Source organism: Patagioenas fasciata, chromosome 25 (genome assembly GCF_037038585.1).
Source record: "Patagioenas fasciata isolate bPatFas1 chromosome 25, bPatFas1.hap1, whole genome shotgun sequence".
Lineage (NCBI taxonomy): Eukaryota > Metazoa > Chordata > Aves > Columbiformes > Columbidae > Patagioenas > Patagioenas fasciata.
This window is the reverse complement of record NC_092544.1, coordinates 5,977,504-5,993,746: the sequence shown is the minus strand read 5'-3', so window position 1 is coordinate 5,993,746 and position 16,243 is coordinate 5,977,504. Positions and strand designations below refer to the sequence as shown.

Below are 16,243 nucleotides of genomic sequence, written 5' to 3'. Positions count from 1 at the left end.
CGGCGGGAGAGGCGGCGCCGCCAGCCCAGTCCGGGCGAGGACGGCGGCGGGAGGTGCGGAGGCGCTGCCGGGTAAGGGGCTCCCAGCCAGGTTTGCGGGGCCGGCAGTCTCAGTGGCCGCCTGGGCCCACGGCTGGCGTGTTGGAAAGGGGAAATAAGCGGCGGGCCGATGGAAAATGACGCGGGAAGGTGGCGGGGCCGCGCGTGCAGCGAGAGGCGGGGCGGGCGCGTTTCCCGGGGCTGCCGTGGAGAAGCGTTGCTCCGGGTGGCACAGCCGGGGCTCTGAACCAGGCGGCGTTGCGGTAGCGGGAGGGAGGCCGGGAAGCGGGCTGAGGGAAGCGGGCAGGGGCTGAGCGCAGCCGTGCACTCGCTCCCTTCTAGGCCTGCGGGGCCTCTCCGCAGCGTTTCGGGTGGATGAGGACCAAGTGCTGTGTTCCTGTCGCCTGTTAGTATAAGCCACCTTCTGTAAAGCTGGATCCAAAGAGTGGTGGTTGTTCTTAGGCTTGGTTTTCCTTGCCGTTTTTTGTTCTGGATTGTTTGTGTCCCACTAGATTATTGCTTCAATAGACCCGCTGAGAATGGTGGGGAGGCAGGACAAGCAGGGACACCTGCTCTGTTTGCAAGGGGTTTAGATGTACGTTAGACAGCATACGGCCATTGCTTCATCGTTCTTTCTTGATCCTGAGACGTGAGGAGCGTTTGGCTGAGAGCAGCTGAACAAGTCTGAGCTTTGGTAAGCTTCCTCTTGAGAAAAGAGAAGACCTGAATCAGCTTCCTGCCGTTCTAGAGGGAATTCTTGAGGAAGATACCTCCCGTTTGTGTTCGAAGGTTTCTAAAGCTTTTTTGCAACCTTGTGCTCCACCGAGGGAATGAGGCCCTTAGTGATGGTTGCTGTTGTCAGTTGTTAATTTTCTTGAGGATTAATACCTGCTAAGAAGACAGTGAGAAAAGGAGGCTTCTAGCAGTTTGTTTACTTTTAATCGTATAAAACTTCATCTATTCTAAAATCCTGCTTCTACCATCATTATTTAGAGCCAAAAATAATAATAAAATATCAATGTCAGGAATTTGGTGGGAGTATTTGGTGGCAATATTCTTGTCATCTGCCTGGTGTTTCTGTTGGAAGTCCTGACAAATGGCACCTGCGCATATTATGGAAGATTTTGTAGGGTGTGCATGGCAATACTGACCTCCCTCGAGCGGAGTACCAAGCCTTTCTTTACCTACGGGTCAGTTACCCAGTAGAGCTGAAGTTTACTGAGTATTTCAGGAAGCTGAGATAAAGGAGGTAGCTTGGGTGATCTTGCTTTCTAGTCCCTGGGTGTAGTTAAGAAGCAGTTGCTGTTTTGAGTATTTCTTTGACATGACATTGCAAGGTACAGGTGTACTTTTGTTCCTTGTTTCTTGACATTTCCTTCCCTGTTCCTTACCTCCTTGACTCTCCTGGATTTCCCTCAAAAGACAGCCGTAAAACATGCGCCTAAGCACTGCTGAGTTTATAGACCCTGAAGATGATGGCAGAAAACCATGTGTTATAATGGAGCGTATGTATTGTTATTGCTTAGCTTTCCAGCACTCTTCATGGCATAGACCAGTAAGTTGTCCAAGTTTTCAAGTGAGTTTTCCAGCCTGGGGTTTGAAGGGTTCTCTGTTATTTTGAGTAAAATTTTCTGAAGACGGTGCTTGTCTCAGTAAATCAAAGTTTAAATTATTGGAGATGATGTACCCCCTTTCTGGTTTTCTGATTTCCGTCATGGGTTTCTTGTTATGTTTGCTTAATTATTTATTTACATAAATGACCTAGTTATTCAGAAAACTGTATATAACTGTTGAAGGCACTGATTTTTTCATACTCTGTTCAGCTGAAGATAGAAGGGCACTGTCGAGGGTTTAGATTGTGGGGTCTGGACTGGACTCTGCAGCAACCGGAGCTGGATTCAGTCTGTCACTGGCCTCAGTTCGCAGGGACGACTCGCAAGGTCCTCTCCTAATGTCACCACAGGGAAAAGGGACGAGATCCTCGTGATCTCCCACTTTTCTATGAAGTATTCACGTGAATGGGATGTTACACACACTTGGTCAGTTTTTGGTCACCTGTTTCTCGTTGTCCCTCTCACGAGATGTCCATCCGTGCTTATCAATAACCTCACATCCCATTGCTGTGTTCACCAAAACATGGATCTGGTTCTCCAGGAAAATGCAGCTGATATGGAGCTTTCGCTGACAGGGAAATTCACTACAAGAGAAACTTGTTTTTTAACAAAACCAGGACAGGCACCTGTTTATTTTGGAAATTCAGTTGTGACTTTCATTACACAGGCTCAGAAGGTAAAAATACCACCGATCTGGTTTTGAGGATGGGTCTCTGGGGTTTCTCTTTTTCAGAGTCCTGTCCTGTTGTGTCTGTTTAACTAAACTGTGGGCTCAGATGGGAAAATTGCGCACTTTCTGTAACTGAAGTTTGTACTGTTCTGATCCGCTATCTCCACGCTTTTCTGTTACTCTTTTAACTTTAATTCACATTTACTTTCTTGCACCCATTAGTTCTTTGTATTTGGTGCCACGTTTCCTGGATTCAGAATCACTTCGCAATTTGTTTCGCTTTTTAAAAACATTTTTCTCTCTGTCTTTTGCCACTTTTCAGGAGTGATTATTTATCTCTCTTTTTTTTTTTTTTAATTGCCTTTTTAAGACAAGTCTTGCAATTAAAACGTCAGTTACTTCAGAGTTTCCATTGAATGTCTGTCAGCACCCACGCACTGCTATAATTTATAAGTACACTTGTTGTGGATCACTGGAGTGTCACAGCTGTTACTGTGTTCATACTGTAACTGAAGAAATGCATAAGCTTTCAGAGAAGTTGAATAATTGTTAAAATTATAATGGAAAGGTCATAATGAATCAAGTGGGGATTTGGCAATAAGTTATGTAAAACTAAATGATCCATAGCCGTTTATAGTCGCCAAATTTGTTCTGATAAATTGCTGCACAGAAAAGTGACCTTAGAAATGCACTGGTTTGCTTTTCTTTAAGTTATTTTTAAGAGATTTTAGTGTATTTAGTATCCGGAGAAGTGATAACTCCTGTCTGCATGGTGACTTTGTTAGGCCAGATTTAAAAGAAACTTGAGAGTTCTGCTTAGCAACATCAAATTGATGAGATTTTCTCTTTCAGGTGGCAATAAGGACAACACCAGAGCAGGATGCAAGAAGTGTGGCTGCCGTGAGTCTGTAGCTTAGCATTCCTGTGTATTCTGAATTACATCCATACATTACAAACCATCTTTTGAATTCATTTTATCTCTTTTATTATTTCAACAGGTGTCCTAGACCTTCTTGGCTTCCAGCCCCAGTGGCATTTGTGATCCCCAGGTCACCTCCCTCTCCCTGGGAGCGTCTGCTCCTTTTCTGGCTGCCAGCCTGGACTCGTTGAGTAGGCAAGTGTGACGTGCTGCCCCCTGCAGCTTCAGGTCTTGTCCTTGTGCTCATTGTCCTTGGACCACGTAGCTGAAATAACCCCGTACTTCACCGGCTGAAGTTCGGTCTTCCATGGTGCACCAGACGTTCTTGTTTTCTCCACCCCATTTTTCTGCAGGGCTTCAAGGAAGAACGCGAGGAGCAGGGAGCATTCCTGGGACAGTTCACTTTCCTGGCGGCGCTGAATCCCAGCCAGACCTTCCAGCTGAAGGTACGGGGACACAGAGGGAGGGGAACTGTAGGAGAGGAGGAGAAATGCAGTTGAATGGTCAGAGGCTTCCCTGCCAAAGGGTACAGGCAGCCCTGTCCTTGAGCGTGTGCCACGCTGGCCTTTCTTCTGCTTTCACTTCCTGGAGGCGGATGCCTGCACTGCCGTCTTCTCTTTCATTTTGGGTGCTTAGTGCTTAGAAGCACCACAGTTGAAGCTGGAACCAGCTTGACTGTCTGGACCCCAAGTGCATACAAGCGGCCACATCCCGTAGGATGCACGACTGCTGGTCTGCCAGTTAGAGACCAGAAATACTGGGCTTCCTGAGGGTTCTGTAGGTGCAGGCAATGACCAGAGACAGGGAGGCCATTCTGTTTCCATGGCTTTCTAGAAAAGGCAGTGAGACGTTATACTGACCCCAGTACGGGGTCTTCTGACTGTGGAAGCCTGTGCCCCAAAGCAGGTGAGAGCTTTCCAGTGTATTTGCTGAGCCATGTGGTCGCTGCTTCTTCCTTTGCTGTTCTCCTGGCCCAATGGGGTAGAGCAGGATAAGAACATCTTGACCAGGACAGGTCAAAAGCCCCCGCGGGGCAGCAGGAAGGAAGCTGCTGATCGAGGCCGTCGCTGCGGCGCTTCTGTCAGTGCTCACGGGCCAGAGAGGAAAAGGCGACTCATTTCTCCTTGTCATTGCAGAACGAGCTCCCTGGGGTCGTGAATTACATCAGGCTGGAAGTGCTGAGCAACTGGCACTACACCACTACACTACTACTGAGCAACCGGACTACACCTGCCTGTATCGGTTCAGGGTGCACGGGGATCCGCCCAAAGATGGGGGAGAGGTGCCGGTTCCATCTGTAAATAAATTCCATTAATGTTCACCCAGTGGAGTTCCCGTCTGCTTTGCCTGTGGTGCTGCCTGGTCCTCCCTGAGCTCGCTGGAGCTCCCCGTCCTTTTCTAAACCCACCAGCCTATAGGAGACTTCAGGAGTCCACAGCAAGGTTTTCCTAATTAAAAGAAACAGGAAAACCCGTAACAAATCTGCAGAAAGCCTGACATCCACACACTCGCTGCCTACACAGGAACATCAGCAAGGCCCTTCCTGTGCACTAAAGATGGAATTAATGGACAGGTTTCCTGTGCAGGAAGCAACTAAGGATCAGCTGGGTGGAACCATCTGTTGTTACCTGTTTTCAGGAGAAGCAGAAGCTGCTTCAGCTGCCATCTTTCAGTCTGTTGCTGATGAGAAAATGGAAGTGTCTTTTTTTGTAAGAAGGCAACCTTAATTGGAAAGTTGGTTCCTGGACTTATTTGCCTCTCTGGGTACCTATGGACTTAATAGCCCAGGAACCCTTACAGAGTGATTAGCAAAGCAATCCCAGGACACTTAAGAGATCCCATGCCCACACCAGTCCGTCTTTCCTTTTCACCCGAGCTCCCCAGGCCCCAGGGCAGGAGCAGGCAGGGCAGTCGTGCACTCGGGCTGCACCAGGGAGGGGAGAGCAGGACCAGCGCTTGGCACCCAGGGCTGGGAGCAGCAGTTTGTGCTCTGAGCTGGGGCTTAGTCCATGTGCAAGCCCAGCACGGATCCAGATACCAAACTGAGGGTGTCAGTTCATCCCCGGTGCCACACGCACGGCACCTTCTCCCATCGCCTCCTCCCGATGAGCTGTTTTCCAGCCCCTTCCAGCTCAGCCCAGCTCAGACACCTGCGCTCTGGCTCAGGGCTGCCTGGGGCTGGTGACCCTCGGGGCAGCAGCAGGAACCGCTCTGCCCCTGGGTGTGGGGCTGTCCCTGCGCTGAGCCCTCGGGCCCAGGGCTGCTGAACTGGGCCATGGTGGGGCCCAGGGGTGCTGAGGTCCACAGGTCCCCCCGGTGTGTCCGTGCTGGGAGACACCTGCTCCTGCAGCACCCCTGGTACTGATCCCGAGCCTGGTCCATCCTCACCCAGAAGAACACTTTAGTTTGGTTTTTTTCTTAAAACTGGAGATAATTCACAGAATCACAGAATTGCCTGGGTTGGAGAAGACCCCAGAGATCATCCAGTCCAGGCCTTGGTCCAACTCCAGTCCATTCACCAGATCACGGCACTAAGTGCCATGGCCAATCTCAGTTTACAAACCTCCAGGGCCGGTGAGTCCAGCACCTCCCTGGGCAGCCATTCCAATGCTGACCACTCTCTCTGCACAGAATTGCTTTCTCATCTCCAGCCTCAATTTCCCCTGGCAGAGTTGAAGCCCCTGCCCCCTTGTCCTATTGCTGACTGCCTGGGAGAAGAGCCCAATCCCCCCTGGCTAGAACTGCCCTTCAGGTCGTTCTAGAGAGTGCTGAGCTCAGCTCTAAGCCTCCTCTGCTCCAGACTGAACAAGCCCAGCTCCCTCAGCCTCTCCCCATAGGGCTTGTGTTCAAGTCCCTTCCCCAGTCTCGTTGCTCTTCTCTGGACCCGCTCCAGCACTTCAATCTCTTTCCTGAGCTGAGGGGCCCAGAACTGAACACAACACTCCAGGTGTGGCCTCCCCAGTGCAGAGCACAGGGGAAGGATCACTGCCCTTGTCCTGCTGACCACGCTGGTTTGGGTACAGGACAGGACACCATTGGCCTTCTTGGCCACCTGGGCACACTGTTGGCTCCTGTTGAGCTTCCTGTCCATTAGTCCCCCCCGTTCCCCAGCACTCCCTGGGCCCGGCCCTCCAGCCGGTTCTGAACCCAGCAGAGAGTGCACTTGTCCAAGCCATGGGCTGCCAGCTTTTGCTGGAGTACATTATGGGAGACAGTGTCAAAGGCTTTGCTGCAGTCCAGATAGACCACGTCTACAGCTTTCCCCTCGTCCACCAGGTGGGTGACCCGATCATAAAAGGAGATCAGGTTGGTCAGACAGGACCTGCCCCTCCTAAACCCGTGCTGGCTGGGTCCGATCCCTTGTCCATCCTGAGGGTGCTGTGTGATTGCGCTCAGGATGATCTGCTCCACAGCCCTGCCAGGCACCGAGGTCAGGCTGACAGGCCTGGAGTTGCAGCCCTTTTTGTGGATTGGGGTAAAAATCAAATATTTTACGCTTTAAAGTGTGTGTCAAGCATATTCCAGTTAACTCTGAAAGTTCTGTTGCACAGGTCATTTAGTTCATCGCGCGGTTCTGCTGCCCTGCTAAAGTGGCACAAGCTCAAGATCAAACTCCGACTGAGCCCTCGAGCACCCAGCAAACAGCGGAACCATCGAAGGCCCTGGCGTTCGCACGGAAACAATTCCTTTCTAGAATGCATGGGTGTTGCTGGTGACATTAAAAGTCCCCTGAAAGCCCAAAGTCAAACTGATAGTTCCTATTCCTTTTATTAATTGTGCATTAAAAACAGTCTGTAAAAATAATTTAAATTACCAAATTTTCAAAACAGATAAAATGTATTGAAGACCTTTATATACGACCACACAGAGCATACTTTTTAAATTTCCACTTCTATCAGTTCTGAAATGTTACAGTGCCCTTCCTGCATCTCAGTTTTGAATTTGCTGCTTTTTCATCTTTAGATTTTCCAGCTGATTTTCTTGTAAACTAACGCACTCATTTCATCTCTTTCTCATGTCTACGCATCCTTCTCCTTTGTTATTTGCTTCCGAGGCTTCTTGGCTCCTCTGTAAAAACAGATGTACATAACGTTTTGTGCAGAATGTATTAGAGCAAACCTATATACTTTTCCAGAAACATTTTAAAAATTAAACTTTCAGCAGTTCTAGAAGCAACGGGAAAACCAATCATCCTACTGTAATCCACCCGTGCTTGGAAATGTGCTGCTCTGGTTTTTTTCCTCTAAAACCTTCCCCAGCAGATCTGGTGCTTGCACAAAGAGCCCAAATGCAGCAGCACAGCTGCTGGAGGGTTTCACAAGGCGGTTTGGGGTTGTTTGTATCTGTGCGGTGCCTCAGCAGAATTTGCATCTCGGGCTGGAGTCAGAAGGCCCCATACAGAACAGGGAACTGCCCGGGTGAACTGGAACTGACCGCTGGGTCACCTGGGCTTTGGAACACAAAGTCACAAAGTTGCACTTTCCTGAGCCACCCGCTCTGGACCGATCTCCCAGAGCAAGCTCGTGCTCTCCAAACACCCACGGGACCATCTGTATGGGGATGGAGCAGAAGGCTTGGCGAGGAGGTTGGTTGAATGTAAATACGCTCCAGTGACTTGCACCTGTCTGTAGAACAGCACACACGTCACACCAATTGTCCTACTGACCCCGTGTGCCCGATGAGCAGAACCTCTGTGTTAGATAACACAGGCCTGCGAGAAACTCTGGGCCCTTATGGCTGTGTCTGGGATTCCCGCTCTGCTGTGAGAAAGAGCGGGAGGCTGCGCCTGCCTGAAGCCGCGAAACACAGGCGAGCTCAGCAGGGCCAGGGATCTCCCAGCAGGGCTGGGCTGACCAGCGCCTGCGTCCCCGCTGCTGTCACCTCTGCTGGGAGCTCAGGGGCGGCTTTGGAGATCCCCCAGTGGAGAGGGAACTAAAATAAAACTTGCTCGATGAACTCAAGAAAGGGCAGCGCTCAACAGCCTTCAAACTGAACCATTGCTCCAAGGGCCATGAGGTACAGACTCCAATGCTTTGCTTTCATATCAGCGATGCTGTAAAACATCAGGCGTCTCGGGTGAGTCATCCAGCCAAAATTACATGTCTGCAAACAAACGAGCTGTTCTCTGTTCTTTAATGGCTCAGCATTGCTTAGAACCTGGTGGATTTTGGCAGCAACGGCTTTAAGACCAACTTCACATTTTCTAGGTGGGGAGAGATGTTGCTTTTGCACAATAAAAATTAATCATAAAAATCTCTCTCAAGCAGTGACCCGAACGGTTGTTTTAAACTTACAGTGAGCATTTTCACGTGCATTTCTTTTCCTCCAACGTGGTGCGCTGTAAAATCCCGGAGAACATTTGTCTGTCGAATAAACATAGACATTGTTTCTTAATTCCAGCTGCAATTTCAGGAAAGACTCTCTAAGTCTGGTATGTGAATTAAATGCTCTATCAGTTGGAGTATCAACGGGAGCACCAGTGAACCCCACATCATCTCTGGAACACATCCAGTGTTAAACACGGACTTGCTCCAGTGCTTTATGGAGCGTGTGGAACCTTGCAGCGTTTCCTCCGCTCACGGATCTGCCAAAGGAGGCGATTCCGCCACGGACCCTGCACTGGAACAAAGTCAATATTCTGGTGTTGAAAATCTTCCCAAAGGCAGCAGTTGCTGTTCAATTAAACAAATCCGTAGTGCAATCTCCTCTTCTATCCCTGCTTGTGCAAGCACTCGATAGAAGGCAATGGGCTGTTTGTGTGCTGGCAGCTGACTGTGCAGCAGAGTAAGCTCCCAACCACTGTTTTCTGTGAAATTTGGCTAAAAATATTAATTCTCTTGTTTTCTATTAATTCCATCTTAACTACATTAATTCAAATCATTAGTTGCAAAATAATCCTACGCTTTTCAGTTCAAACACAACAGGTAAGCATTACCATGGTTTCCCGTTTGGGTCGAAAATCTTCTGTTTGTGTCAAGCTGACGCTTTGGTTTGGAGCATTTCCCACCATACGGCTCAGGTGCTGCTGAAAGGAAAATTGGCAACAGTGGTAATGGTGGCTGCTATGACAAAATTCAGAATGTTTCCTCGGTGACCTCTGTACCAACGTGTCCACATTTAGCCACAGCAAACATTAAAAGAAAACCAAGAGACAAACACACCCAACCCAAACACACACAAGTATTAATGCCAAGATGCGGCAGTGATGCTGAGATTCATTGAACTCGACTGCATTCGTGGTAACAGCGCAGATAATCTCTCTTAAGGAGGTTCCCTTATTGAAAATTCGAGATAGGGAGGCATCCCAAGCTGCAGATTCAGCTCAGCTTAAGCGAGATGACCGAAACTGGTAAGATGGAATAACTTTCTTCACTTGTGATTATCGAAATCATTTACCACTAAATTTCTACATGAAGTGACAGATTGGAGAGTTAAAAACAAAGTGAAAGATGTAAAATTATGGTCACATCTGGAACAGATTTCCAAAAAGAAAGATACAGGACTTTGAATCCCACCTGCAGGCTCTTGTCAAGTTTCTGACACAGTACATCCCATCAAGGGGACAGCAGAGAGACGGAAAAAAGATGAATTGAAATATCGCATTGGATGAATGGAAAGAGAATGAATTCAGTCCCCTGTCCAACATAATATTATAATAACAATAATAATAATAATAATAATAATAATAGTAATAATAGTAATAATAATAATAAGTAACAAGAATTGACACAAAATAGATATCAGAAGTTTGGATAAGACCAAACTCCACGATCTTCCAAGAGAATAAAATAATACTAAATATTGAAAATAAAGAATCAATCACAATCAAACCCACCTGTAGATCCATTGAACTTTGGTTCTTGGGCGACGTTCACGGTGCGGTAGAAAACATATGTTGACCTGCGAGGTTCCAAAGAGTCAGAATCAGTCTTTCTGCCAGCGCCTCTCACATAAGGAACAGAAGAGGCCGTTTCCTCAGCCTTATTTTTACGCCCTTGCTGGTAACTTGGTTTGACGTTGGGATCCGAAGAGCGAATTCCTAAAAGCGAAAAAGCAAACAGAAATACAGGACTGTTGTGCTGTTACTCAGAACTTGACACATTACAGGGTCCTAGAGGCTGAAAACAAGACTGACCAAAAAAGAAGGGATTTTTTTTGTGGACAGCCCAATTCAAATCTATTCAGTCATTTATTTACAGTAAGGTGTTCAGCAAGGAGAAGCTGATGCCAAAGTACATTACCTCCATTGTCAAAGGAGCGCCAGTTTCTGCTGGGCACTCGCTCCGCTGGAACTCTCCTTCCCGAGCTCTCTCCTTTCTCTGTGCTGTTCAGCGGTGCAGCGGTGTCACCATCCCCTGGAAAGGCAACAGCGAGAACGTGGGCCCTGCTGGTGTGCGAGCACAGGAACGGCACTGCCCTTCTCTTCCTCCGCCTCTGCGAGACAGCGATACCTAAAATGTCCTTTAACCTCCCGTTGTGTGTTCTTCTTTCTCTTTTGTCGGCTCTTTGGATCCTGTCTCGTGTAACTTGCGCACCTGACGTATAACTCTGCTGATCTCTAAGAAAACTGCATAACAGGTTAAAGACGACCATGGCTCCAGAGGAAAGAACCAGCCACACATTACCTGCTCTAGCTTCTTACTTTTCATTCATGGTATTTGTGAATCCTATCTGATCAAATTGATGGTGTTTTCAAGATGCATGTCATCATAGTACCTAAACCCTCAAAGAGCTCAATGGAAGAATTGCTTTGGGAAAACATCTCTGTCCTTTTCTCTGAATGTCTCTCTATTCTCAGACCGTCTGGAGTGCAGCTGTGAACACAACCCCCTTATCCAAACTGTCCTCTAAGCGCTGACTCCCTGCCCTTTCCCTGTGCCGCACAGGGGGGTGTGCACCTCTGGAACACCCATGCTTGAGCCCAGGAAGACTGGTGGACTCCGAAGGAGACCTTTGGGCTGAACTAGGAATGATCCTTTTGTCTGCAGCACTTAGACACATGCTGGGTACGGGCAGCACTTGTGAACATCACAAAGTGTTACGAACGACAAGGCCAAAGCTGTGATGGCCCTGGTTGCATAGGTAAGCCCACCTCCAACCGCAAACAGAACTTCAAGAGGCAAGTGCCAGTATAAAGTACCCACAGGGCTCCTCACCTGGCCCCTACCACTCTGCAGGAAGATGTGGCTTTGCCTCTTCTTCCTTTTCCCTGCTCACATAATGACCACTTTTGCTTCCCCTCAGTTCAGGCCAGAATGCAGCAGAAGTTCTGGACTTCCGCTTCAGTTTATGGGGTGCTATGAAGCCAAAACAAACCATCACAACCAAAACACCAGTGAGATCCCAGTTGTAGAAAAACACCATGCAAAGCAAGGTCATTCCTTCACGCCCTGCTGGGAGGAGAGATGTTGAACAGGAAGGGTTTCCTAAAGGAAACGGAAATTCTACCACAGAACTACACCTACCAATAGAGTAAAACGGGAAGAGAAAGGTGGACTGTTCTGAGATTTACTAAATATTTCTAAAGAATGCATCACATTAAAAATACTGTAGAAAGAGGGGATCGATATATTTGTGCAGAACATTGTGTTCATTCCTCTTCCTAGGGAAATAAATTAATTTCTGCTATGAAGATGACTGAATTATTGGTCATGAATCTACTGTCTGACTAATCATAAAGCTTAATAAAGCTTTACATTTCTGACTGTGGACACTGCTGCGCTCTACTTATGAAAATTATGCTGGATCGAATTTAGCCTTGACCATATTTGGGCCTAAATGACTTCACATGGACCTGCAGGGACAAATAAGAAAGCAGCACCATACAGACAGGCACATCTGAGGTGTTTTGAGAACCCTGTTTCAGCAGAAGCCCACCTGCAGACCCCTTGAACTTTGGTTCTCGGGTGCCGCCCACCCTGCGGTAGAAAACAGACGCTGGTCTGCGAGGTTCTGAAGAATCGCAATCTGTTTTTCTTCCTGCTGCTCTCCCGCGAGGAACAGAAGCAGCAGTTTCATCGTCCTGCCTGCGGCTCCTCGGGTGGTAACTCGGTTTTCCTTTGGGGTCTGAACTGTTCGATCCTAAAAATGAAAAAGCAAACTTTATAATGCTGTGCAGTTACTCCATTTTGACACATTGCAGGAGCCTGGAGGCTGGAGGGTAAGATTAAAACAGCATGTTCTTTATGGAGAGTCCTATCCAAACGTGGATTGTCCATATTTGACACTAAGAACAGAATTTAGCTGGGTCGTGCTAGATCATCTAACAGTTCAGTAAAGGAAAACGAATAAGCCAACTGTTTTCTCAAAATACGTTTTCCTGGTGCTGTGTTAGGTGAATTTCTTGGCTCCTCAGAAATCCATTTATTCCTCTTTATTTCTCTGGAGTGATGCTTATTTACCAGCTCACTGTGGTTTGTTTCTGAGGGATCAAAATAACACACACACACAATTTTCTTCTCCAAATACTCGATGGTGATTCGAAAACCTCATCTCCCACTCCACACACAGGTCTTCTTGGGCAGAACACGCTTTGACGTGTTAATTATTCTGAGGGTATCATTCCTCAAAAGGAAAGCAAAAGTGGCTGTGTGTTTCTTTCTAGTGTAACCCTAAACCAGTACAATCTCTCCTGGGAACACGCTCTGCTGGTGCCTCCTTTCCCAGCTCTCGCCTTCTCTTTCTGTATTCCTGAATGTTGCAGGAATGGTATTACCATCACCTGGAGAGGCAGCAGACAGAAGGTGTGAGCTGCTGGTGTGCAAGCACAGGGAACGGCACTGCCATTCTCTCCCTCCCGCCTCTGGGAGATAGCGATCAGTTCAGTGCAATGTCCTTTAACCTCTCCTCTTATATTCTTCTTTGTATTCTCTTGGATGTTTGGATCCTGTCTGCTGTAACTGATGCACAACTCTCACGGTCTCTAAGACAATTCTATAATACACAGGTTAAAGAAAAGCTACGGCTCCAAAGTAAAGAACGAGCTACAAATAACCTGCTCATTCTTTAGCTCCCCACTTTCCATGAATGATATTTACGGATCCTATCTGATCCAATTTATGGAATGGTTGTGGAACTCCAGATAGCACACGCAGGTTTTACAGCCCATTTCTGCCTTTTGCATCCACAATCAACACAGGCAGTCACCATGCCTGAGACACTATGCACACAGATATATGTGGGGAAAAAGACATGGTAAACATTAATGGGAAATGTTGTCTGAGAAGATGAATATTACTTGCCTTTCTGTAAGTCTCGCTCCATGGCTTCCAAGAGTAATATTTCCTTCTCCTGAGCTGAAGACACAGTTTCTGCTGATTGGTGTTTGTGAGGGTACTGGATCCTGTAATACTCTCCTAAACACAGCGAAGAAGGAAAATTAAAATAAAATAAAATAAAATAAAATAAAATAAAATAAAATAAAATAAAATAAAATAAAATAAAATAAAATAAAATAAAATAAAATAAAATAAAATAAAATAAAATAAAATATTTTTTAAAAAAGAACAATTTAAAGGCACAATATATTGTCTTCATTGCTATTTAGGAAAGACTGACTGATTTCATATTTACCAGTTTTATAGCATATTTCCTTTATGGTTCTTTCCTCTTCCATTTCTGCAGCAGTCTTAGGCACCCAATCAGAAACATCTGTAGGAAATGGTTTTAAAGATTACTGGGTATCTGTACAAAGACCTTCAACAATTCCTAGTAATCATGTACCATCATCAATTTCATTTGGGTCACAGTGGGTTTTTTCTCAATGTCAGCTCTGCTTCTGGACGGAACGAGGATTCCTTAATATCAGGTGTTTCCAGGAGCGATGGAAGGGCAGGTACAACACACAGGAAGAAGCTAATGTGTGTGGATTTGAAACTATTCAAACCCACCCTCAGTGCTCACGTTCAACACAATCCTTCATTGACAAGCCAAAGGAAATCTTCTGACTGAACACGTCACCAGGGACGCTTGTCACAAAACCTCTGCCCACGGTTCCTGTCCTGGAACATCTGCTGGCAGAGATGGTGAAGTGAGGGCTCCTCATCTGTCTCAGTTAAGGCTGCTGAGATCAGCAAAGCCCCGGCTTTGATTTGGTTTGAATCCATGGGGCTCCCTCCTACTGCCCCCGGCTCAGGAAGCACTAACAGGGGGTCGTCCTCACTCTCTGGGAACGTGCAATTCATTCTTCCCCAGGAACCCCTCATCTCTAAGAGAGACACAGTCAACCGTTTGACTACTTTTAAAAAGCACAAAACCAAAACAAATATATGTATAAAACCGCATAGACATTCCATCAATCTAGTGAATTGGGTCCCCAAATTTAGAGAAAGTTTGAAGAGTATTTGATGGCCATCTGAGCTGCGGATCACATCCTAGGAGTTGTGGATCACACTTTAAACTTCATTTAATACAAAAGAGGTATGTGGGTGATAACGCTATTGAAATATACAGGTAGGCATTTCGCAGGAGTTGGAATGATGCCTCACGTCTGGTGAGCACCACTTCCAACATTTTGGGATCAGCAGGAAACTGTTTGCAAAACTTGTCAACAACTCTTTTCTAAATAGGTCGTGGTTATTATAACAAATCGGTTGTGAAGTGTAGAAAAGACCCTATTCTACTTCTTTGTAGAAGAAAATATAATCTGTTTACAGTTCTCTTTGTCATCATCCCCTTCATCGTCCTCCTCATCTTCAGCATTGTTGAGGCTGATAATGAGCGGAGCGTGAACTGGCAGGAAAATATTCTGCTGATTTCTGAGCGGCTCTTGCAGATGTGCGGGGTGCAGAGTCCTTTCTTGGCCACCCTCTTGCAATGGCACATCTGCAGAAAAGAACATGATTTTGTTAGAAGGGAACTGGAATATCAAACCCAGGTCAGACATGCAGGGGCACTTTTGAACTCTTTATCGTGTTGAGGGGATCATCAAATAGGCAGATTATGACGTTTGGGAAAACTATTCTGCCAAGCTTGGCAAAAGAGCATCTCGCAACAACAGAAAGGATGAAAAAGCGCGGGTACTAACTCCTCTGAAAGAGCAGATAAAGCACTGCGGTGTATCATACTAAACCTATTTCAGTGACACTCCTGCGGGTCAGATTTGTTGTATCTCACGCAAGAAAATGTAAGATCCAGCAGTTTAACTTGACAGTTCACTGTGCCACTGCCCAGAACAGCACATTATCAGCTCCGGACAGTGCAAGCCAACTCCACCTTCAATGGGTTTAGCAGGATTTCTAAGTATTAAAAAGGACAAATGCAGTTAAAATGTTTACAATGCTATTCTGGGACACATGGACTTTGAATGTACGCATTTTTTCAGTAAAAAGAGAGAGGTTTGGATCTATTTTCTCGTTCTGATTGTTGGACATGGCTCTTCTAGAAGTTGCCCATGTCCATTGGGCCTCCAGGGCATCTTCTCTGACTCCCAGCACACCCAAGATGTGCCTACGTTGGCTTTAGGAGAGCACCAGCTGCCAGGGGTCGCTGCTGTGGATGTGGGAACTGCAGAGAGAGCAGCACTGCTGGAAGCCAAGAGCTCCTCTTAGAGAGGAATGAGAAAACCAACAAGCAAACAAAGAAACAAACAAACAATTTGTAATGGTGCTTTTTTACTTTCCAAAAATAATTTGATTTTCAGATATTATTTAACCTTGCAAATGATTTCTGCAACATTTCTACTCTGTGGATCCTGGCAACCTAAATCACCGCTTGTGCCATCATCTTTCCTGCAACACGAAGATCCATCACACGACAGCTGAAACAGTCACGTGGCAACACCATTCAAACGCCAATACAATTCCTTCCTTTGCTCTGAACTCACTGCGGCAGCAGATCCTACGCCACTGATTTACCGTGGTACGTTTTGAACCTTCGTAGAGATCACGAAGCACTGCAAGGACATTCTTGTGCATGAACTGACTCCAATGAACAGAGAGTGGAGAAAATATTTTTTACTCACTGTTGTCAGGTGGCAGGAAAAGCCCGTTTATATTCCGAGGGT

General features: G+C 46.7%; 2 long non-coding RNA genes across 4 annotated transcripts; one reads left to right on the top strand and one right to left on the bottom strand.

Moving 5' to 3' along the window:
- The first annotated feature begins 236 nt into the window (after nucleotides 1-236).
- LOC136112545 (uncharacterized) lies at nucleotides 237-4,430 on the top strand. 3 transcript variants are annotated; one of them, XR_011735702.1, is made up of 4 exons: nucleotides 237-3,221; nucleotides 3,320-3,435; nucleotides 3,594-3,686; nucleotides 4,377-4,430. It is a non-coding gene; the product is annotated as an uncharacterized lncRNA (long non-coding RNA). The 3 variants fall into 3 exon arrangements; XR_010652897.2 differs by having other exon boundaries at nucleotides 3,594-4,404; XR_011735701.1 differs by lacking the exons at nucleotides 3,594-3,686; nucleotides 4,377-4,430 and having other exon boundaries at nucleotides 237-732; nucleotides 1,461-3,221; nucleotides 3,320-3,587.
- A 5,651-nt stretch (nucleotides 4,431-10,081) lies between these two features.
- LOC136112384 (uncharacterized) lies at nucleotides 10,082-12,317 on the bottom strand. The gene is made up of 3 exons (XR_011735783.1): nucleotides 12,118-12,317; nucleotides 10,482-10,595; nucleotides 10,082-10,279 (listed from the first exon to the last, which is right to left on the bottom strand). It is a non-coding gene; the product is annotated as an uncharacterized lncRNA (long non-coding RNA).
- Between the last annotated feature and the right edge of the window lie 3,926 nt (nucleotides 12,318-16,243).